The 25,212-nt window shown below is 39.2% G+C and overlaps 1 long non-coding RNA gene across 1 annotated transcript; it reads right to left on the reverse strand.

Annotated features, from left to right (window-relative positions):
* Positions 1-960: 960 nt before the first annotated feature.
* On the reverse strand, positions 961-17,926 carry LOC147179537 (uncharacterized). The gene is made up of 3 exons (XR_015094147.1): positions 17,776-17,926; positions 2,288-2,331; positions 961-2,126 (listed from the first exon to the last, which is right to left on the reverse strand). It is a non-coding gene; the product is annotated as an uncharacterized LOC147179537 (long non-coding RNA).
* Between the last annotated feature and the right edge of the window lie 7,286 nt (positions 17,927-25,212).

Consider the following 25,212-nt stretch of genomic DNA (forward strand, 5'->3'; position numbering starts at 1 on the left):
AAATATTCAACATACAGTGGGGCAAAATATTGCAATCTTATGCTAAAGTGAGTTTCTCTGCGATTTTGGCCAGGTTAACAATGCACACAAGAGCTGTTGCAGGTCAACTGACAGCAAGTCAATTTTATTGCCGATGGCAGGTGGAGTATGTTTAGATGAGTCCACACGCAAAATGATGGCCACTAATGAAAACATTTTTTATTTCTTTACAAGCACTATTATTTCGCCATGCATGTCAACACACATGATCCAACAAACTGATGTATATTTACAAAATGTGTTGCACATCTTCCTGCTTTTTCTCTCAGTTAAACACACACATGGAATCACACGTACAATCCCAAGGTTAATAGTAGCTGTCATGGGCAGGGGAGCAGTAATGGAGCACACAAATGCCTCGGGGAGAAAATCGGCTCATACAATGATGTGACAGAATGAAGGAAGTCTTATAATATCAATTCTGCACTGTTACAAAACTGATGAGGTGGAAGACGAAACTGTTCCTATGAATCAGTTACCCCAATCGCGATTGTAATATTATTTATCTCTCCATCAGAGCTAAATTATTCAGAGTCACTGTGTGTGTTTGGACTGTTGATTACAGTGGGAAGAGCAGAACGCTGGCAAATTGAACAACAAGCAATTTACATCTTCCATCAACCATCAAGATTAGTGATTGCCTTCAAATCAATAAGCCACCCCTTGACTCATTCTTCACACACTTATTAATTTTGTTTCCAACATTTTTTGTCTTGTTGTCATGACAATGTATGGATGTACAAAAGGAGACAGAACACTTTGCATTATTTGAAAAAAATACAATTAACATTCTTTTTGAAATACATCTCTGAGTAAAAGCACAATGGTGTGTTTTGCATGTTCTCCCCCCCCCCCCACACACACACACTCAGTCAGAGAACACTAATATATCATCTAAAAACAGTGCAAAGGCATAAAAATATTTCCACTCTTTTGAGAATAAATTTGAATAAACGTTAGATAAAAATCATACCCACAGTGTCTTTGATTTTAAATTACTTGTTAAAGACAGCATTTCATATTCTCAAGCCCTAAATTGCATTGCATGTGTCCTGTGTCCAAATCGTAAGCCCCATTAAACTTACATGAGGAAGAATAAATGAAGATTTTATATTCAGAACATGCGAGTGATAGTATACTAAAAGCAAACATACTAGCTCAACATGTTTGTTTGAAAATGAGTATGGAGAATCATAAACTTGTTTAATCCTCGCCCTTTCTCCACTGCTCAGCTGGAATTGAAATGTTCTCTCATGTCTTCACGCAAGTTAAAATGTTCTACAAATAGCCAATACCTCATTGTGTGATACCAATAACTTAATGCTTTTTATGCAAAGCATAAATCATTTTGGCCTGAATACTGACCCTTGGGGGAAGCCACATGCATATTCAAGCGTGCACATGAGGTTAAAACCTAAGGCTTTAGGTTGTATTATTTACGTCTCGGTTTCTAGTCCAGACTGTATAAACATTTGCACTGATGCTCTCATTTCTACTAAGAAGAAATAGCAATGTTGTAGATGCCAGCCAAGTTGTCGGGGTAAAATAACAAACACGACGACACCACAGATAGGATACCCTCTCAGGGTGGAAGAAGAGACACACACAAAATGACACAGAGGAAGAGCAAATATTAGATGAAAACAGATACAACATTACTGTGGAAGAAGTGTACAGTATGCCAAATACATAGAGATGACACCACATGTTATTCCCAATGATAGTGTAATACATTTTTGATTTTTTTGCATATTAAATTAGAGATTTAACATGATTTGGGGGTGGTGAATTGAAGAATTTGCAAAATAATATTTGTTAATAAATACAGTTTCCGAAGTACCGTGCAGGAGACATAGTGGATAACCATGCGATCCTCTTGTGAAGCATTGGAAGTCTGTGGAAAGGGCTGCTCTTTTTCCACTTGACTACCCCTCCTGTCAGGGAATCTGGGAAGGCTTGCTGGGCTTTACTCGCCCTCCCTCATTGGCCTGCTTGAAGACACACAGGCATCGCGGCCGGCCGGGGTGAAAGCATGCTGCTCACTCAACCAGAAGTTTCTCAAGTCAGAAGCGCGGGCCTCAAGGGATCTGTGTCACGGGGGAATTGTTTAATTTCACGCTTTTTTTCACAAGCTGGAGGTCAGCACACTGGAGGAAGGTTTAGGCCTGGGAATTATGAGGTAACAGTTCTGCTCTATCACGAGCTGCTGATTTTAATTTGCACTCTTGCAAGAAGAAACAGAACCTACCGCATGTCGTGTGTCCAATTCAACTCAGCTTATTGTAAGCTTCCCTGTATCATAAAACGAAAAGAAAACAGATTATTCCATAAAACCACACACACCAAAGTGCATGAGCACTCAAGCATTCATATATAGGAATTACAACGTGTCACTTTGCTACAATGCCGCAGAGATTTGAACACTTGAAAGGGTTCAGACAGTGGTGACTTACTGTAGTAACACCTTCCTTTATGAAAGCTTGGTTCCATTTGTAGTTTGGCCTTGGATTGGATTAAAATAAATCTGGTTTGTCGTTTTTTGTCTTGGAGCAGCCACTCATAATTAGCGGAGCGCAAACAACTAGTGATTTATATGTGTGTTAGCTAAAGGAAGGAGGCGGGGGGGCTGGCTGATATGATATATAACAAAAATGTATGAATGAACTATTCTAAACCACTGAATCACTATAACATGGGACTACTGTATCCACTATAATATCCTCGAAATGCTTTCTGTTACATGCTATTTCATCCATTTGCCCACCACACCCGATGCCCAGTCCAGCCTTGACTGTAGTACTGTAATCTCCTTGCCTTTTGCGGAAAGACCAATATGAAGACAAAACAATAATTTTCATGAATACGCAGTACTTACATTTCATCAGTAGAATTCGAGTATTTCTGTTTCTTTCTTCAGCTCCTCCTTCACAAAAACGATTGGTACACGCTGTTGCTTATTTGTTATACCCCTCTAACCATTGTAGTCTAGGGTATACGCGTGTATACGGCGTATACCCTACTTCTTTTTCAGTCACTTTCGCGTCTACCCACTTCTAAATCCTCCTTGAAGTTCAGCTCCTCTGCCTCTAATTGGCTGGTAGGCAATGCCTTCACTGATTAGATTGGCTAACTTTACACGAGGACTGATGAGCCAGGGTGGGTCATAAACACGGTGAATAATCCTTCAATTATTGTCCGGAACGCCGACGGCACTCCGGAGTTTTAGCTCAACAGGATGGCATCGCGCTCATACACCAGAGACTACTCGCAATGTGGTTTCGATCCCCGGAGTGGCTGCTGCCGGTTACACACTCGATCTGGTTTCGTTTGCGAAAGTCCTCCAATAAATATGACCACATACTGTAGGTCATTTTGAAAAGGTGTCAAATTACAACCAAGTGTTACGCATTTTAGTTTAGCGACCTCTATTGGCCATGTTGGATAGCGCAAAAATCAAAAAGCTGGAGTTGAATCCAGCCCCTCTGGTCGGAAGACAAGTGTTTATCTGACTGAGCTACTTGGCCAGTGATTGCTTTAGTGTTGTCTACATGTCACTACATGTTTCGTAGCGGTCTACGACATCAACCATTAGTGTCCCATGTAAAAACGTAACGTTTACTGTACAACCTCACTGAAGGCTTTCGCTAACCCAAACCATGTCTGTGACGGCGAATTGACATACATTTCAAAACTAAATAAGACACTACAATCATTAACGGCCTGTTAGCTCAGTAAGATAAATGTATGTCTTCCGATCGAGTCTAGCTTTTGGATTTTTGCGCTATTCAACATGGCCGATAGAGGTCGCTAAACTAAAATATGTTACACTTGGTTGTATTTTGGTGCATGGTAAAACGACCAATATGGTCGCTATTGTTGGAGGACTTGTTTTGTTTTAGTAGCTAGGCTGGTTGATTTTAAAGTAGGTTAAAACACAAAAATGGAGACATGTACTTTAAGATTCAGCAATATTGAGATCTAATAGTGACTGTTTTTCACAATTTTAATTGATTGTTCATTTGTTCCCTAAATATTGTTTTACAATATTATTTATACTGTATATTAAACTCATAAACTCATTTCACATTAATTCAGGCCACTTGCGCTACCAGTAATAACTACAAACTGCTCAAGTCAATCAAGTCATGATAATGATATTATTGTGAGCAAGTAAAAATGGCAGATGTTTCTCACATGTCATTGTATCTTAAACAGGACAGTTTTCTGGACTACTTGAAAAAAAAGTAGAATTTTAGAGTATAGGCTACCCACTACACCACTGCCTCTAACCCGACATAGCACTGCAGCTTTACAGAGAAAGAGCGCAGTGAATCCTCCCAGTGCTTACCCACTCAGACTTTCAGCATTCGCTAAACCTGCTCAGACAGAGGTCTTTATTACATCGGAAGAGTTAAGTTCAGAGAAGAGGATGGGTGAAGATGTGCGCTTGGCAGCTCTTTGACCTCGCCACAGGGGTACGCGTCTTCTGCCTGTGGTCCTGACTCCTGAATATTTGTTATTGACTTTTATTACCTGATATGTGAAACACTGTGTTGATTTTTTTTAAGTATGAAATGTGTTATCTAAATAAATTATGAATCGGATTTCGGTGAATTTATTTGATGTGGATTTATGTACACATAACACTCATATTGTATTAGATCTCATTTAAGCTGAAGCTTTGGTGTTGTGTGACCAAACATAAGTCAAGTTAGAGAAACTACATTTTATTGATATAGTGGCAGTTTAAAATATCCCAAGGCACTTTTTATATGGAGCAGGTCTAAAAGCACACTCCTTACACATTCAAGAGCACTAAACCCCACACGAGCAAGAACGATGATTACCTAAGCGAGCAAAAAACTCAATTTTATAGTTATGAACAAAGAACACTCTTACAACACCGCTTAAAGCTTTGAAAGTACCCGTATTATGGATTAAAATTTCCATAGTTTCCAGAAGTCCAGTTTAACCTCCCTCACTTGTGCTCCATAATGCGTTTTACTGCCACAGACGTGTTCAATTCATTGACTTAGCTGAGCAGCTTAGTGAATATCACACGGCGATGACCTGCCAATGACACAGGAAGGGATCAAAAGACACTTCATCTCACGTTTTTGTGGATGTTCATCAATCAGTAGATGATCATTGGAATTGATTTAGCCCTACTCACTTCTCACACATCAAAATTGAACAGGCTCCGATGACATGTATAGCAATGGTGATTACTAGTGGGAGGTAGTAGTCTGTTACTGAACAGAATCCTCTTTTATGCATGGGTATTGAGTCTAATTAGTTTTCCCAGTTGCATTGATATTCTGCACTTTATTAACTCTTTGACTGCCATAAACGTTATAAAACGTTTAGCATAAACCTAGGGAAGGGCGCCGAGGACGTTAAAAGACGTCCCCGATGTTTTTTTTGGGTTTTTTTGGAAACGGGTGCAGGAAAGCCTTGGGCAGCTGTGCTGAAAGTATCAGGCAGATCTGATTAGTAAAAGACTCGTTTTGGCCCCTAGAGGGCAGCGATGACTCTCTTTGCACAAGGTTGGATGGGCCGCCCACCGTGGGCGTCAGTAGAAGACGTGAGGCGGAGCTAGAGTGTTGAGGAGACAATGGCTGATAAAGCCACAATGGCTTGACCAAGCAACCGGTTGCAAGCAGCTCACGCTTGAGCATTTTTTTCAAAGACGGAAAGCATCAATCAATACTAAAAAGTGCATTGATGTCGACGATGATGATGACTCCGAGCTTGACGCCAAAGTTGGAAGCCTTGACGCGACTATTATGATCACGTAGTAAGCCTCACCGGCTAAGCGCGGCTAGCGCGGCTAGCGCTGCTAAGGCCGGAAAATGCGCACAATAGCCGGCCGGGTACTTCTACACAATCGGACATTCGATCGGGCGATGGAGAGTTGGCATCGACCAATGCAGATTGATGATGATGATGATGATGACTCCGAGCTTGACGCCAAAGTTGGAAGCCTTGACGCGACTGTTACGATCACGTAGTAAGCCTCACCGGCTAAGCGCGGCTACCGCTGCTAACGCCGGAGCTTTCACATGCGGACATTTTGTCGGACAATGAAGAGTACCCCGAGTCCAATGCATATTCATCGGAGGAGCGGGTACAGTCTGATCACGGAGAAGACACTGTTTCTGGACTACGATGCCACCATGAATGGAGTGGATAAGATGGATCAGAACATCTACCACTCGGTATAGCAACTGAAGGATATGAGGAAGCCAGACGTAACACCACCGTAACGTAACCGTAGCATGATCCTGATATTAGGCTTGATGGCAACACACACTGCAGTATATACTTGCTATTCCCCGGAAAAAACGGCCTGCAAGAAAGTGGAGCACGCGAAGAGGCAATCTGTTGTGCAAATGCTGTTGCGTCTCCTTGCACGCAGGAGAGTGTTACAAAAAGAAAAACTGTCGTTGAAACATCCACATATTTGTAAATAGCACCACAGTTGCACACATTTGTAAATAGTTTGCCAAATTGTTGTCAAATTGTTACACTGTTGAATGTAAATAAACGTATTTTGCTATCAAAAAACACTTTTTCATTCTTGGTGGTAGTGTTTTATAGAAGTAAAGCACTATTTAGGTGTTTGTGGCATCATTCATGGACAAAAAGAAGTGTAAAATTCACTAGAATGCATGAAATAATATCGTTTTACTAAAAGCTTGATTTCTCCGTATTTTGGTCCAAAACAGGCGAAATTGGGTCAAACTAACCATTTTCTATTGTTGATTACTAAAGAACGGAATAAGGTAGAAACAAACTTTTTTTTTCTGATGAAAGATGAAAGTCCAATCTTTCATTTGGTAGTACGTGTGTTTCCATAGTCCAAACAGAACATTTTCTGTGGACCTTGAAAGATCAGTCAAAATGCTTAAATCGGCTGGCACTGACGGCATCCCTTTTCTGAAAACGTCTGGCAGTCAAAGAGTTAATCAGAATCAATAATAATAATTTAATTTAGATTCAATTTATATCTTTGCATTTGACACCACTAAGTTTTTGTGGAGAAAAAAAACATACTCATTCCATTCTATAATACCTAAAATACATACTTGGGGGAGGGAGAAATGAATAAAGTCATTTTCACAATTTCACCTTTTGATATTGTTCCTCCTGATATTCTATGCCTAATTTTCAAAGGTACAGGAATACATTGAAATAAGTCCCACTAGAAAATGCTCCATTACAGTCAACTGGTATGTAAGATTTGATCATGAAAATTAATTATAGTCTGAATTAATTGATAACTTGTAACTTGTAAGGGCTCCATCCTCATGTAGACGAGGGCATGCTGGCATTTAAATACAGATTAGCGCTTTAGTGATCTTAAAAGAATATCACCGGCTCTATCTAGTGTTGTTTCAAAAGCAATTAAAAAGAAATCACTCGCTCATAATACAGCAAATCCTCTTCCAATTATGAATCGTGTCTTGAATGAATGGGGAGGAGCTTGTAAGTCATTCAAAATGAACAGGATCATGCAATCACGACTGGCATCATTCGTGAAAGCACCTCTCTTATGCCTCCGCTGAATTCCTCGGCACGGACGTGATCAGCAGAGAGATAAATGGTCGTCGCAGAAGGCATTTCCACACAAGCATGCCATCTCATGCATACACATAGACACAAACAGAATCACAGTGTGATGATAATCCTGCATGCATATGAAAGGGCACACATGCAGCAGTAAAATAAGTGACAATGGTTGAAAGGCGGGATGGAACAGCAAGAGGGGGAACGTCACAGAGGAGCAACTCAGCTTTGCTTAATCTCGTCAGAAGTGTCGATAGAGCAGAAAGTTCAGCAAGTTGAATCAGTGGCTAAGCTTCCACTTTTTCCTTTACCACTCAACTTTTACGGAAGACTGGATTCAACATATTTCAAAGAAGCAATAAATGAATTCAGAACACAGTTAGATATTTTTTGCCTACATAACGGGAAATGCTAACACTCCAAGTAATTAACTCTATACCATATGCCGCATACTGGGTTGTTTATTAGCGTATTAGGAATCTATATCTAGTGTAACTACGTCATTAGGAAAAGTATTGACTTAGTATACCTTCAAATCTGAGGATATAAGAAGAGGCAGTGATGTAAGATCATGCTAAGAGGCCCCAGTGCAAACTATTTTTTTACCCCCATGCACCCCGCCTCTTTTTTATGCTGCCAATTTAACTAACTATTCAGTGATTTAAAAGTCTGTATTTTTGCATTTCTGCTGCCGGTTGGTATTATGATGAAACATCTTCTACTTCTTGCACTTCCTTAGTGTTCCACCGGGAGAGAAAAAGTTAATTAATTACTTGCTGCTGCATCAGACAAACATCTGACATTTTTTTCACGCATGGCAGCCATTGCCTATCTCGGGAGTACAGATTGACCTTTTCCAAATTTCTCTACGGATTACTCGGCTCACTGCAGCACTACTTGTGACTTGAAGCAGGCCCTTATGTATGTGTGCGCATTAATTTTCTTCAGCCATGAAGTCCGAGGAGCAAACGGAACGGTTGAAGTGACAAATTGCCAGTGCGCTTGCCGCTTTGACATGTGCTGGAGAGCTTCAAAGCCCAGCTAAGTACAGTAAAAAGTCACATGTCAGAGCATTGAAAGGTGTCCATTGGAGGTTGTTATTCTTCAACTTGATTGGCTGACCTCTTTCAGGCAGAATCAATCGTTCAGAATATATCAATTTGCCACATTTTTAAATCGATATTTCAGGGTCCCCATGAAATGACGACACATCGCATTTCATTCGAACAATTATCGCTCCTCCAAGCAGGCCTTGGTGGGAAGTGCAAAGATGATTGAAGAATAAGGATGTAGGCACACAAATCGCTATCCCGCCTGAAGTCCCAGCAGAAGAAATGCATAATCAAATGTGGTTACTTGTGACGCGTCGCGGTGGGCTTCAAGTGTTCCAACGCAAGTAAAGATTTCCAGTCATTTATTTGTGACAAGACTTCAAAGCATCCCCAGTTCCCTGTATTCCTCTTCCTTCATGCCTGTCATTCATCCATCACCAAACATCCTTTGGCCATCCACCATCTGGGAACCAATCATTTGTAAGCAATGCAATCCTGAAAAAAAAAATATATATATATATACATATATATATATGTGTGTACACACACACACAAGAAAAAAAATTGTGTACTGTGTTTTCAATGGACATTGTGCTACTCCTTTAATATAAACATCAACACATATGCAGCAATATTTGTCTTTTTTTTATTAAGGATAAAGAAAATATGCCTATGAGTGTTTAAATATCTGTTGCATAAAGCGTTATGAGTTGCACCTTGACACGTATGTTATTCATTTATTGATCTGTTAGCATTAAGCTAAACAGAATGTCGTAAGGCAAAGCTAGGTGGTTGTTTTAAATACATAATATAATATAATATAATATAATATAATATAATATAATATAATATAATATAATAATTGTTGTTTCATATTTAGTTTGCCAGTAAACTTCAATTGGGAGTGGCAATAAACAGCTTTAAGTCTCTTTTTCTTTGAGAAATGTTCACCATCTAACAAATTGTTGTGAAAAGAGTTGAGATGACTGCCACCTGAGCATATATCTCATATTTTATATAATTTGCATTCCAATCACGTGAATGGATGCCAATGTCAGCAATTTATGCTCCTAAAAGTCAAATGTTGCTTGATACAAAATAGATATTCAATACTGAGCATCTCTGTGCTAATTAACAAGCTCCCAATGGCTCTATATTGTTTGGTACTGACTGACAGATTAATGTATTATTGAAAAAGGGCATGCATCACTGAGATACAGCACACAATACATCTTCCCAGATCGAATCCATTCTATGAGTAAATAGCCAAAGAAAATCCCTAACAGGGTGTAAAAGCAACAGACGGTCTCCCTGGTGGCCACCTGAATAAAACAGAGACTCTGTAGCAATCATGTTTGCACAGAGCCGCTGGTGCATATAAACATGTTTCTCTATACTCAGTGCAGAATTGCATTTTGACTGAAATATTGCCAATATGTGTTTTTTGTCTGTGAATAAATTGTCCCTGTTGTGTCTTATTGTAAAATATTTCACACCTGTTTAGGCCCTTGAGTATAATTAGATAGAAGGGATTTACACAATTAGAAAACTGAATCCCACAACTGAAACATAAGAAGGATTAGCTTTAGCTCATGTCTTAAAATGATGATGGAAACCTTTGGACTTTGGGAAAGGAGAACTTTTGCTATGACTGTGTTTTGGATTGGGTCATATGTGACTAATGGTCATTATTTGTACCTTGTGATGATGATATTGTCAGTTGCTATGTCCCCTAGTACAATGATGTTGACAGCTGCTATGCAGTTTTTATGGTTCTGTATTAGTCATTCTTTTTTTGTCTCGTCACAATTATTTTGTCATATAGTCCTTTATTCTGTCATTTAGCATTGTGCCTTGCTCTAGCTGGAGTTTCTGAGTGACAGTTTTGTCAGTATGTCGAGGTTCTCTTTCAGCACGTTGAGATTTCCTATCCATACTCTTAAATGCAAGCTTTCCTCCCTGCAGCCTGTTCTTTAACATGTTCAAGGTTGCTTTAATGCATCCTGCCCCTGCTCTCTCAGTCAAGTTTGTTAGTTCAAGGTTCGTCTATCACGTGTTTTCTTTGAGGCCATCTGAGTCCTAACTCCGCACCTCACGTGACGTAAGGAGACGCAGGAGGAGTGTCGTTTGAAACGTGTTGAATCCACAGTCTCGCCATAAAAACAGGAAATACAGCACACAAACAACAACGTCTGGAAAACAACTCTCAACTCAACTAAGTTCCACGATGGAATTATGTCGACAAACCACACTTTGTGATGTACAACGCTGCAAGCAAATTGTTACATGTATCGACATGAACAGAAACAAGAGCTATGGTGGTCCTATAGACGACAGTTGTAAAAACCGTTGTTATTTATTTTGTTCTTGTGTAGTGTGTGAGTGTGAATGGTTTGTTTCCTGCAATTGGCCAATGACCATGATCTTTTCTAGTATTTGTCGGCCATTGTTTGACGCCTTACTACCTGATCAATGTTCTTTTGCTGAAGATTGTATAATACATTTTCTAAGTTTGTATATCCGCACTGCAGCATGCAGAGATGGCAGCAAGTGCAACATGCCTGATATAAAGCACTGGTCAAGGATCAGACACTGAAACTAATTGAGTGCCTGAATGAACATTTATTTTTTATGTTCAATAAAAGGTACCTTGGAAAACCACTTCAGTAGAAAGAAAACACAGTTACTCGTTTTACACCGTGTGACAATTGATGCTACCCACTGTACACTCTTGCTTTAACCTCAGAAAAAGAAAGATACATTTAAGAGAAAATATCAGCAGTCCTGCTTGGTATGCAGGTTGATAGCAACATGATCCTCACATGCCAAGTCTGCCTTCAAAACTGCCACAAAAACTACGAGAATCCACCTTGTACTGCTCCCGATTAGTTTGCAACCGACCTTTTTTAGGTCGGACCAATCAGGCGTTGTTTAGGGCGGGACATGCAGCTGTGACGAAACCAAGAAGTGCCGCCACCGGGGGAAACAAACCTAACATAGACGAATGGACGCTGCAATTAATTCTGTCTTTGCAGAATTACCGTTTCCTTGTTAAATGTTAAACAGCGAGAGGCGCGTCGAGCATTTTCATCTGGTAAAGATGTTCGTGCTTTTTTTGTTTTTTTCTAAGATGAGACTGATGACGACATTTTCATCCGTGGCCGTGATTGGTCAAAACAAACGTGCACAAGATGCCGCATCATCCAATGAGCACGAAGTAACGTACCGAATGTCCCGCCTTTCCCGAGCAAATCACAGCGGAGCTATTGCCAGGTTATCATTGCAGAGGAACAGAAGCAATTTAATGGTGGGTAAGATTCTGAATATTCTGTTCTTATTTGTTTCTATGCTGGCCAGGCAAAATATTGCTTCATGTGAAACCGTTTTGTGATGCAAAAATTGGTTGAGGACTTCTGTAATAAATCATCTACACAATTCAAAGCACCTCCTCTGCAGCCACAATGCCTCCCAGCCATTGGTGCAAATGAGAATTGAATGTAAACCGTATTTACAGACTGAATTATGGCCATACAGAGTAGCTAAGAGCCAAGATGCCCTGCAGGGTTTTTAGGACCCAGCCCAAATAAAAGTGTGAATACATAAATGAAGCATATGCAGTCACAGTTCAAATGCACAGTGCTGCACAGGATTGTCACCAACAAAAAAAAGAAAAATGGATTTAATGGTGTTTTTAAAGGAGTCATTCATGCACTTTAGAGTAATATCACCTTGAGATACTTTACTACTACTACAGAATGCACTTCAAGCAAATTTCACAGTTGGATAAAAGCTGATAAATGCATAGCACAGAGCTGACAAGCGGCGAAGTACAGATGCGTAATATGAAGTGTACTTGCGAGGCAATACATAAATCTTCTTGCAGAAACGGTTGAAGAGGAATACCTAACGAATGTGAAATTACACATGGTTCTCAAAAGAGCCACGAGTGGGACATGACCATACATTAGTTGTGCTCTGATTTATAAGCATGCGTGTGTGCGCGCACACACTCAAATAAACGCGATGAACTCACGTCCCGCCATGCATGTACACACGCCCACGCTTCAAGTGACACACAAATATGAAGATAAAAAGCACTGTGGGAAACAACAAAGTGGATTCTAAGTTGCGTGTCCTATGCTACAGTGCACAAGAAACGGAGGCGATGAAGCAACCCCGGACAAAATGTGCATCATGTGTTCCTCTTTTTCTCAATTTGGGGGGTTTCCTATGGCTGTGAAAGGTGAAAGTGAGACTCTCCTGAGTAGGGCCTCCCCTGGTGGAGGCAAACTCCTCGCACAGCACTGCAAGCAGCGGATCCAGCCAAAGTGCATTTTACGGCTCGAGTTGAATCGATTCTTCACTGCAGCACTACATCATTCTATAGAAATGATGTATCATATTCTCTGTGAGTGTCAGTCTTCTGTCACTCCGATCTATCAGCTAACAGAGTCTTCAGGCAGCTGTCGTGAGGATGAGCTACTTCCTGTCATAGTGCACGAGATGGATGGGCAGTGAGCTTACCAACTATGAACTATAGACTGACACAAAACGAAACTTTCTTCAGAACAACTGCAGATCATTTTTACCCAGATATGTTCCTGTGCTCCACTTTCTACATTTTGTCATGTCTGTGTGTTAACCTGAAATATAAAACACAGAGAATTTGAAAAGTTCAAATGCAAAAGCAGCAAATATTTACATTATTAGTCTAATTTGCTAATTTGGGGTGTTGTTTTTGTTGTTCTTTTTAAGAATCATCTTCATCATGGGTAGTCTTCTTCTTGCTAAAAAGAAGAACAACGACGGTAGTCAAGGGAACTTCCACAAAAAGGATTTACCGTGCATTAACCCAGCAGGATTGTACCTTTGGCTACAATGTAACGTGGCCGGAATTCTGGTTAACTAAAAAGAACAACTTTGACGTAGTTAGTAAGCGGACATTTCATCGTCCTCGGGTTGCTCTGTTCACATCCCATCTGTACTGCCTGACGCACTGGGCTCCAGTACTCCCTTTTTGGGGCACTCGGAATAACCGAACAACAGATTTAAACAGTCTGCCAGTTGCCTCAAACTGCTCCCATGGGGACAGGGATTTGCGTACTGATGAACTCTATTGCTCATGGTCTTTGTTTTTGTAAAACTAATTTCTAATGACTTAGATGAACAATAACAGTAAGAAAACCCACAAAGTAGTGATGCAAAACTGCAATAGATGAAGCTACGGTCACAAATGAAAGCCTGCAATAACCAAACCGCCAAGTAATTTATTGTGTTTTATGTATACTCTTCTGTCTGTCAAAATGATTTGTAAACTGCTACAGAAATAAAGAGGATTCTCATTATTATTATTAGTGTTGTTCCTATACTGTTTGTTGGCCTCCAATACCGATTCCGATACCCAATTTTGCAGTATCGCCGATGCCGATACCGTTCCCATACCTGGGTTGTTGTTTTTTTCAACATGAAAAAGCTGCCCTGCCATTGGTTCAGAACATTCAAGGGCCAATAGGGTATCTATCCTAGCTTGGCATGCAGTGAACACATCACACATCAGTGAATAGTGTCCACACGTAAAACACAAGATGCTGCATCCAAAGTCCTATATTAGAAATAATATTATCGGCATCTTACTTACGATACCACTGTTTTTATGCAGTATCGGGGCCTCTAACCCGATAACGGTATCGGAAAACCACTAATTATTATTATAATCTTTTTGTTGCTAATATCCGCAAGATCCTGTCAACCCATTTGATTGTAAGCAACATCGGTGAAGGCTACCCTCAACGATCTGCGGAAGTAATCACTGACAGTTGAGTTTCATCATTGCTCTGGGACTGCCTCACACAAAAACCATAGGCGGTGCAGTTGAAAGACATCAACTTTGCCCTGACTCTTTTAAACATCACTACAGGAGTGCCTCAGATTCTCAGACTGCTTTTCAAACAAGCCTTTTCAGCAAGTCTAAAATGTTCTGCTTGATTATCTAATTTTATGTTCCCTTTCAAGCACAACTGAAACTATATTAACAGTAAGTTAATGAGAAATCATGGATGTAGACATTTTTGAACACGTACTGTATGTGACAACTGCAAATCTGTATAGTGACGCAAATATTTATGGGCTCGTGTTTGGCTTTAAATCGGATGATGCTAACGGAAATAAAGTGAGTAGGCTACGTCACTTGTCGGTTTCTAAAATAAACCATTTTTGAGTTTTACAGAGAACCTATTTGCTTTTGCGGCGTTAGGAAAAGCAACATTGAAATAAAGCCGCACAGGCACTCTGCTTGACATGGCTCTATTTTTGTGTAAACCATGCTGTTGGCTTTTGATTGTACCGGATCAAATTGAACCCTTTCAAAACGGCTGTCATAAAACGAGTCCTTCCAAATACAAAGACTTGAAAATGAACCACTCTCAGAAATCTCCCATAAGTGGCACTCAAAGCCACAATCCTTTAATATAGTATTTGACTGTATTGGCGTGTGAATGCTGAATTTAAAAGGCAACAAAAGCAGGACAAATCCAAGTCTTCAGAACCCTTTTGCAGACTAGTATGTAATAAACAGACTACCACTCCCTTCAATTTCTTAGCATTCAAATGTTGCTTCAATTTCTTAGCATTCGCATATGAAATGACAAGAAGTGGCCTTTGAAGCAACCATTTGTACTACTGGACAGTGCATCCTATTGATGGCACTATATACAGTAAGTGGTTTCAGTCCGCCGTCGTGGGACATATTGACCTCAGAGTGGAAGACATGTTAATCCATCTGTGAAAACACACTACAGCTGGCTCCAAGGTCTTTCCCATCCATCAGTAGTGTGCAGCCACACACCAACACACACGCATGCATGGCAAACACACAGATACACACTTTATATATGGTTGTAAAGATCACTTCCCCTGGCTGATAAAGTATGTTCATTATCTTGAAAGGAATGGCAGAAGATTGTGGAACATTTTGCCAAACCACTCTCTTCTTGAAGAGTCTTAGTTGATTAGAGTCCATTCTTTACAATCAAAAGCCACTTGCACAGTAATAGCCTATATTGAATCCTTAATAAAGTGTCAAAGCAGCACAGTCCATGGTATGCACTTGGCTTGGGGAGTGTATATTACAGATCATTTCTCTTGATTGTTACATTAGTGGCATCCAATTAAAGAAATTAGGACAGCGCTACGGCTGCCTTATCGGAAAGCTCCATTTTAAAGTCAACTACGAAGAAGCTCTTAATGGTTGCTGTAATGTGCACATTTTCCACTGACCTCCTTATTCATATTTCACACATCTTTATTTAGGTGGCTCATAATAGGAATCATTTCTCAACCGTAGCCAATTAAGTGTAAAAGCCACATACAGAACTCATTTCATTGATGGATGTGCCAGTGTTCCAAGTTTTTTTCTTTGAACATTTTTGGCTGTTAAATGTCTACGATATTGTGTTTGCTTTGTATGTGACTGTGTGAATGTGGTGAGATTAGACTCCCAGAAAACTATTAAAGACTCCAAATGTTTTCATGAACAAGGTTCAGGGCCGGTTGTAAGCAAGCTTATCTGAGGGGGGCAGTCAGAAATGTGAAGTGGGCATCATATGTACACATCACAGAGTCAGAACTTTTTCTCTCCCTGTGCTTATAGTTACACTGTTTTTTGATCGAATTGGGGTGTTAGCTATGTGTCCAGCCCCAACGTAGAGAAGTGAATTGCACTTAGTCGGGCCTGGACAACTTGGGTGTCGCGCCTGAAGACTAAGCTCCTGCAGGGTACAGCTCTGACGGTCACTGAGACACACGAACCTCCTGACCACAATAAGGTGGCAATCCCTCAAGGGGGAAAACTTACAAATAAAAATAAAATATCCTTCATCTGGATTTTATCAACCAACAACAATGTATGTATCTTAACTGGATGGCCTAATTCTCAAACTAATTTTCACCTCAAGTAAGACTTCACACACTATAATAAATATTTACAAAACTAAAAAGTATTTTTTTTAATTATAACAAAAAAATAATTTATAAAACACAGAGATACCGATACAAACATTTTGTTTTCTTTCATTTGTTCGGCTATTTAAAAAAAAAACAGTTTAACAGTAACAAAAATCTCCTTTCTCTCCACTCTTTCATTTATCTCACTCCTCTCCATTCCAGCCGACAACAACAGTCTCCTATTACCCTTCGCAAAAACTCTCACAAACTCATCCATGTCAGACAGTCTGACCGACAGGGGTATGCAATCACTGAGCGCACCCACACACACACACATGAACATGCCCTCACCCCCAACCCCACATAATGCTGCACCCCCCAGCCCCCACACCCTCACCAAAAATTGACATGGCACCAAACCCCACTACCAACGCATTATGTCATTGCATATAATCATAATACAAAAACATAACTGGAACAAAGAAAAAAAACTAAATCAATTAATAAAATACAATCAATAAAAATAATTGGATATGCTCGAGAAATCAGTGAAGAAAGCATAATAATCATAATAATAATAACAATAATAAGGTAAATCTATGGAACATAAAACAATATATTTATCAACCTGGGTTTTTCACCCAGTTTAGAACAGGCATTAACATTAACAAGTGTGAAGTGCAATCGAAAACTTGACTTTTCTAGCCTTCTTTGATGCAAAATCATCAATGACATCATCATACAAAATATGTTGTACAACTGTTTTGATTGATGCTGATGACAAACCCAGAGAGGCGCCCCTGTCACATAGTGGACCTCATCTACGTTTTATAATAAGATTAATAATAACAAACTAGAAATTATTTAAACGTCTACATCACAGGTAGCTTACAAAATGTCATGTCAAAGTATGTTAGAAGTTGGCAAGTAAGTCAACATCAGCCAGGTGTATGTCGTGTTGCAAACAAACTACACACTAAACTAGGTTGCCTATAGGTGAAATTAGTTCCATCACATGATGCCTCAATTCTAATAGTTGCTAGTCCAGCAAAACTAAATACCAAATGAAATAATACTGTCGAGTTATGTGCCTGAGCAACATATTAGCAGGAGGCTAATAAATAGCCGATAGCCAGCTGTCACTCACATCATGCACTCATAGCAATTGGCCTACCTTTTCTGTTTCTCCTCTTCGTTCCACTTTCTAAACAGGGCACCTGATGGCTTCCTTTCAATTGTACTTTTGATCCATCATCTTCATTTAATTAAGTCTCGACAGTCGACATCATAGCCTGCTAACACCGTTCGTTCGCCGTTCACAATCAACCGGAGTCACGTGACGTAAACAACTTTGTCTCTCCCCCTCGCAAATTGACACCCCCCCCCCCCCCCACTTGCCTCCGCAGCAAGTTGACGTTACCATGAGGGTGCAACGGCCGCACCTACTCCACATCACACGGAAATGTAGGGTAGTAGAAAACTAGCGGTTTTGTTTGTTTGTTTTTGGGCACCTGCCTGTGCGACCTCACATTGACTGCGCCATGAGCGGTCACCCACATTGCCCATATAAAAAAACCGCTGCTGCGTGTATATTAAAAATGTGATTTCTCAACTTCTGATTTGAGGGGGCAATACATTTATTTGAGGAAGCGGCGCCCCCTCTTGCCCCTGCGTGTAGCCAGCCCCAAGAGGCTTTATTTAATGGACACGTTTGGTATGTCTTCATTTATTTAATATAGTGTAGATTAATCTCCCAGCATCCAGATCAAAGCTAAACTGCTTGCAAAGAGCTGATTATATTTTACAGTCAATGAGGATACTGTCATGCTTGGAGACCAGCAATAAATTCATGCAATTGAGGCATACCTGCTAAGCGGGAAATTAGCATCTTTTAATTTCCCATATTAAATTCTGCACCTTCAACCTTGAAATTAATTACAACTGTTTAGCCGTCTCACTAGCTCCTGCAGGTGAAACTATGTGTGGGAACACACAGATATGAAATATAGTGGAAGGACTGACGGCACGCTCTGGTTTGAGACGGGCAATAATTTCAACCAGTGGTGTCATTTCAGATGTAGCACGCATTTTAAAGGTCTAGGTCTCCTCTGTGGGGGGGGGGGGGGGGGGGGGATTGGCTGTCCCAGGAGAAATGATTGTGCGGCTGCCCGGGAGACACAATAAACCTGAAATCAATTCATAATTTGGCTTTGTTGGGCCAAACGCTGCAGGTTCATATTGCCTACAAGTAATTGTACACAAGACTATGTCCCTGTTTGATATCAATGGCAGTGAAAGGTCTGTTTCAGTAAGCGGGTGATAATAAGATGAGTCAATTGAAACAACTACAAGATGACATACAAAAAGGTTCACTACTATTACCTTTTTAATGCTTTCACAAATTGCTTGGGTAATGTGAAGCAGTTTAGGAATACAATACAGTGATGCTTTGACTTTCATAATTAATTCCATCAGCATGCTTGTAATTCAGTTTACTCAATTTCAATATATATATATATATATATATGTATATATATACATATATATATATATACATATATATATATATGTATATATATATATGTATATATATATATGTATATATATATATGTATATATATATATATGTATATATATATATATATATATATATATATATATATATATATATATATGTATATATATATACAGTATATTCCCCAATGCAATTAAGTAAAGTGCCATTAATAAAGTAATCCAACCTGGTAAATAATTACAATAAAAATTACAATATTGTTATGATAATGAATTTGAAAAAGGCCTACCTTGCTTCCATGCTCACCTAATCAGGAGCTTTTGCATTCACCTAAAGAGGTAAGGAAAGGAAAGAAGGGGTTTCCCCATATTCCACTACTTTTATTCATTTGTAATTTTGATAGAATTGCTAGGTTGTTTTGGTGAACTTTCTTCTCAACTTCCATTCAGTAACCATTCAGACCCAATTTGTTCTGACCTTTACTTTTTGTTTTCTTGTTTTCTTGTTTTTAAGTTTCCAAACCAGAAAAAGAAGTTGAACTTTGGGAACATAACACTAGCAAAGTCAGATGTGTCTCTCTATAAAAGATACATGAAAAGTAACAAAACGCAAACAACTGTAATACACAGTGTCTATACAATACTGTTGAAATGGCAGTTTATTGCGATAAGTATTATGAATAGAACATTACATTAAATAATTACCTTACACATTTACGTGTCGATTGTGCGCTGCCTTTAAAAACCAAGTCTGTATCTCATGGTATTAACCTGAGGACCTTTATGTAAGCAGTGGGTAACGTGCAGCCGTAGTGTGTGTGTGTGGTGACATCCCAATGACCTCCAATAACAAGCTTATTAGGGATTTATCTCCAGCTGAGGAGGCCAAGAGGGCAAACCTCTGTAAGCAGTACCCCCCCCCCCCCCCCCCATGAACACTTCATTAGCAAGCCCACACAGCCCCATACTGTAGCTATAAACGTGTGCATGCATCAGTAGTTATTGCATAAAAAAAACATATTTCTTAACAGACAGAAAATATGATTAAGCGTGAAAGTCACATCATTAAGCAATAGTCAGCCAAGCTCCTTATGCTATGAATTATGTGTACCTTATTTGCTTTTATTTTAAATATGGAAGTGGAACTGTGTGTTTTTCAGCCATAACATTAGGTACCCATACAATATCTAATGAGAACCAATAAGAGAGCACAATCATAAATTTTGACCTTATAGATAATAGTGTGAATATTCAGCTTTAATTGTCACTGTGAGGTATATGTTTATATTGCAGCAATATAGAACTGCGCACTAGAGGACTCACGATACAGTGCAGGTCTACAACTTTGTCATCCAGCCTATAAGGCACCATGATAAAAAATAAAAATAAAAATAAACTCACTCACACAAATAAAACATTGTGGAAAGACAGTGGAGACGGGGTAACAAAATCATGAATGCCCTTCATATCACGGTAAGTGACAGGACAGGCCCGAAGACTAGGACGTGTGCTTGTAAATGGATGCTGCATGTTTACTTTTCTACTGCTTTGTCACTTGTCACCTGTAGAGTCCAGTTAAACACACAAAGAGAGCCGTCTGCTACTTTTAACTTTTAGATTATGATTTATTTCATTCTGTGACCACAAATCTCAAATCATCTTTCTTTATTGAAATGAATAAAAATGACAAAAATCTTCAGCTTTAATTCAATGGCCATTGTGCTGCGTCAACCGTCGACGTCAACTGGGAGCGCCAATAAAAAGTTGTTTTTATTTTTAAAGAATTGCCAGATCTGTGAGTTGAGATGTGTTCACTGCCATCACACATCACTCGTATCTCAAATTGTTGCTGACAAACAGTCACCTCTATGACTTTTCATATATTTTAGACCACATAGGTCATTCTTTTCTCAAGGCACCTCTATATAGGATGTACAGGTACATACTTTTTAGTGACAATTTTTGGTGGTGTGTTGTGAGATTATTGAAATGAATGTTTATGTGTCTTGGCTAAATAAAGGCTGCTTTAGAAGACTAAAATCACTGCCACAATATTGAGCTGTCAATTTACTCTGCAGAACATCTATCGATCTTTTGCAAGCACTTACCATCTCCTCCCAACACAGGAAAACAAGAACTCCCTGTTGCAGGGACTCCCGGCGTGCTGCCTGCGCTCTTACCTAGCAAATCCTCAAATCTGCACATTTGAATACAGTAAACATACACACAAGTTGCCGTGCTAATGTGAAGAGGCCACCACAAGGCCAGACTAAAATTTAATGACACATGAAAAAACATATTGCAAATGTTGAAAAATTGTGAATAAAAACTGAATGCAATTATGTGGAAGTGCCAAATTACAATATTTTGTTCAGAATAGAACATAGAAAAGTTGAAACTGAGAAAATGTATAATTTTAAGGGAAAACTATGTTGATTTTAAATTCTATGGTGTCAACAAATCTCCAAAAAGTTGGGACAAGGCCATTTTCACCACTGTGAGGGATCCGCTCTTCTTCTTACAACAGTCTGCAAACGTCTGGGGATCGAGGAGACAAGTTTCTCAAGTTTAGAAATAGGAATGCTGGCTGTCCCATTCTTGTCTAGCGCGTCTCTCTAACTGTTCAACTGTCTTGGGCTTTCTTTGTTGCACCTTCCCCTTTACGATGCGCCAAATGTGCTCTAGAAGTGAAAGAAGTGGACTGCAGGCTGGCCCTATTCAATTTTTATTCACAATTTGTATAGTGTCCCAACTTTTTGGGAATTGGGTTTGTATATATATATATATAATTCGTAATATTTTACTATTGAATGCTTATTGGATTTTTGTCTTTTTAAGAATTTAGGGGGTTAATTTAAAAATGCAATTTTTTTCTTCTTTTTTTCTAAATGAATCACAGGTCCACTCATCCGCTGTCGTCGGTTGCCCATCCCTGGTCTAAATAAATCACTAAATATTAAAAGGGGAAATAGTATGTCAAACTGACAATAGTTGTGTATCTGGATGACCTTTTTACCCATTAAGAGTGAAATAAGGCAACCAAGTAAATTAAATTAACAAACGTTTCAATATAGAATACTGTACATATGTAGCACCCGTGTGTCATATTAAAACATGCCTGTTAATAACAGTTTAGTTTTACAGTGACTTTCCTAACACTCTTCCAAAGTAGGCCGCTATGAATACTTTGGTACCAAACACAGTGCCGTCATGCATGGCTCTATGTTTAGTATCTGAAAATGGAAAGTACAGTCTAGTCATGCAAAAAGCCAAATATGATACAGACAAGGTTTTGTTTTTTGATGAGTCGGATCTATGAGGTGGTCCGGCAGAGAACAACAAATCAATACATGATTAAGTTTCCCATGTGTGTGTCTGTGTGACACCCAAAGACGCGCTGTGCACTGACATTTAGATGAAGCAATGAAGTCTTGTTCTTCCAGCTGGCATCTGCAAACTCGGTGGGGAAGTGAGGTGTCTCACATCAGTTGTTTTGAATGGGTCACATACGCAAACGGGTACCTCACACTCGCAGAAATCCCACAAGTCAGCGCATTAGCTGCACACAGTTTATGCTTGATATTATCCAATGGTCCCCCCCCCCCCCTCAAATCTCTTGAACTCACCAACCTGTCGGCAGCATTTGCAGAGTAAGTGGGTATTTTTAGAGAGTCAAGGTGCTACATGTTTGTGCCTGGTGGGAGTATTATTATTTTTTAACTCCAAATACACACACACACACAAAGAATGAGCAGTTGAGCACAGATGCCAGGATATGTGCGTCACTTACTGTAGGTTTGAAAAGAGACAAAGACAACTTATACACACAAACACACTAGGAGTCGGTGCAACATCTCCATGAGGCCACATTAAAGGGACATGTGGCTCTGTAGGCAAGGTCACTCATTCATCAGCGGAGTCTTCCTACTGACTCTCAAGCACACACACAAACACACACACAGATTGCCTTCAAAAATGTTCTGTGCCTTGATCTTCCTTCCCAAGTTTCTGTCCCGATATGTCATTTCATGGATACATTTTCTAGCTTTCAGAAGAATGAAAGGTTGCAGGGAAACAGCTGGAAAAGAAAACAAGGTAGAGACTTATGCCCATGAGATAGATATCTTATTTTGCCCAGAGGAGGATAATAATATCCATTTAACGCTCACAGAAGCAGCTGCTTGTTGTGTTATGTTCCGGCTCCTTTCCCACCTCTGTGGCATCAAGCTTGACAACGTTCACGGATAATGTTTTTTGATATGAAATAGAGATACACTTAATGTGTGTTTGAATATCTCAAGTTTGCAGAAACTGTTGTGCACAAGCAACACAAGTTCAGTTTTGAGAGGTGAAATGAATGGCTCTTACCTCTGATTCATTGAACATAATAACACATTTTATTAGTATGCCCATCCATCCATTCATTTTCCAAACCGCTTAATTCCTTCTCTTTTTTTTTTACCTTCCAACATGTAACAACAAATAAAAAACTTTCACTCTACAGTTAGTGAAAGTTCAAGTTTGTGTGCACTATTGCCAACATGGACCTATTGTACTTGCATCTATTTTTAGTGGAGTCTCTGGCATGAAAAGTTGAGTGGGGCACAACAGTGGGCACTTTCCATCCACAAGCAGCAAAGCCTACACAATAAATTCTAATTACATTCAAGATTACAATCCGGTGGAAAAGCGCTACGTAAATGAAGTAGCCTACCATTTATTCATAGCCTTACAAATTAAGGCTATGAATAACGCCTCAGATTGGTTCAAAATAGGGCTGTGCAATTCATCGAAATCCAATTACAATTTCAATTACACTCCACAATTACAAAATTGGCATCTCGTAAACAAAAATAAAATCTTTTTTTAATTATGGGCACTATGATTTGAGTGGCTCATCCACTTAAGCGATACACAGACAACATGAATACCCAAGATGTGCTCACACTTTGAAACTGTAAGGGTGTAAACATTTTGTTGTTGTTATTGCTGCTACGTTAGTGTGAAGTGCACACCCTTCATAAATATTCATTATTATAATTTTTACATAACACATCCATTTAAATGAATTATCTTAATAATGAAACATAACAACTAATTGCACCATTTTATGTTGAAACTGTACAGTTTTCTTAATGTAATACTGATTTTCAAGATGTAGGCAGTTCTTTGAGAGGTGATTGTATTTATTAATCTAGTCTACTCTAGTTTATTGCTCATAATATTCAGTAGTAAATACTGAATGTTAAACGTATTAAGAGCATCGTTGAATTAGCTTTAATGGTTGAATCACTGAATATTTTAATTAGGAAGCTACCACTTTTTAATTGAATGACTCTCCCTGAGACATGTTGAATTTATACACTTAAGAATAATGCATTCTAAATCATGGTCAGGTTATACATTTATAAAGTATGAATGGATATGAAAGAGTTGTGGTGTGTAAAAGGCCCGTGGAATAAAACAATAACATATAGAAAAGCTGGACTTGCATGTCATGTAGGTAAAATTACATTAATAAAATATATTGTAATGTTACTACATGCACACTGTTCATTTACACTCGACTTGTTTTTAAATAAAATCCTGACAAATGCAAAGTAAAGTGACAGTGCACTGATGACAGAGGGGGTTGTAAACTGTTTAAAAATGCAAAGCTCTCACTCGAATGCAGGTGGTGAGAGTAATAGCTGGTGGTTACACTGGGCCTGGGCTTGCATTAATGCGACATTCCACTCTAATATGGCATCAAGAAAAACAGAGTATCCCCTTGACATTCATTAGTTGGGTTTGTGCAGCATCTAAGAGTGTGTGTCCTTTATGGAGAAGGGTTATTTTTCACCTCAAAGACACAGTAGGTAACCATGCATCCTTTTGCCTACTAATATATGAGGTTGTACACTTGCATGCAATACATGGACCAGTTGTGCATCTTCCTGGGTAATGTGGTCATACAGGGATGTTTAATACCATTTTTTTTTTTAGACCGATACCGATACTCAAATCTTCAGTACTCACCGATACCAAGTGCCGATACCATTAGTGCTTATGATACATAAAATAAAGTTAAAAAAAACAATGACATTTTTTTTAAAGA

This window comes from Leptonotus elevatus, chromosome 2, assembly GCF_054856555.1.
Source record: "Leptonotus elevatus isolate MCC_2025b chromosome 2, RoL_Lele_1.0, whole genome shotgun sequence".
NCBI classification, from domain to species: domain Eukaryota; kingdom Metazoa; phylum Chordata; class Actinopteri; order Syngnathiformes; family Syngnathidae; genus Leptonotus; species Leptonotus elevatus.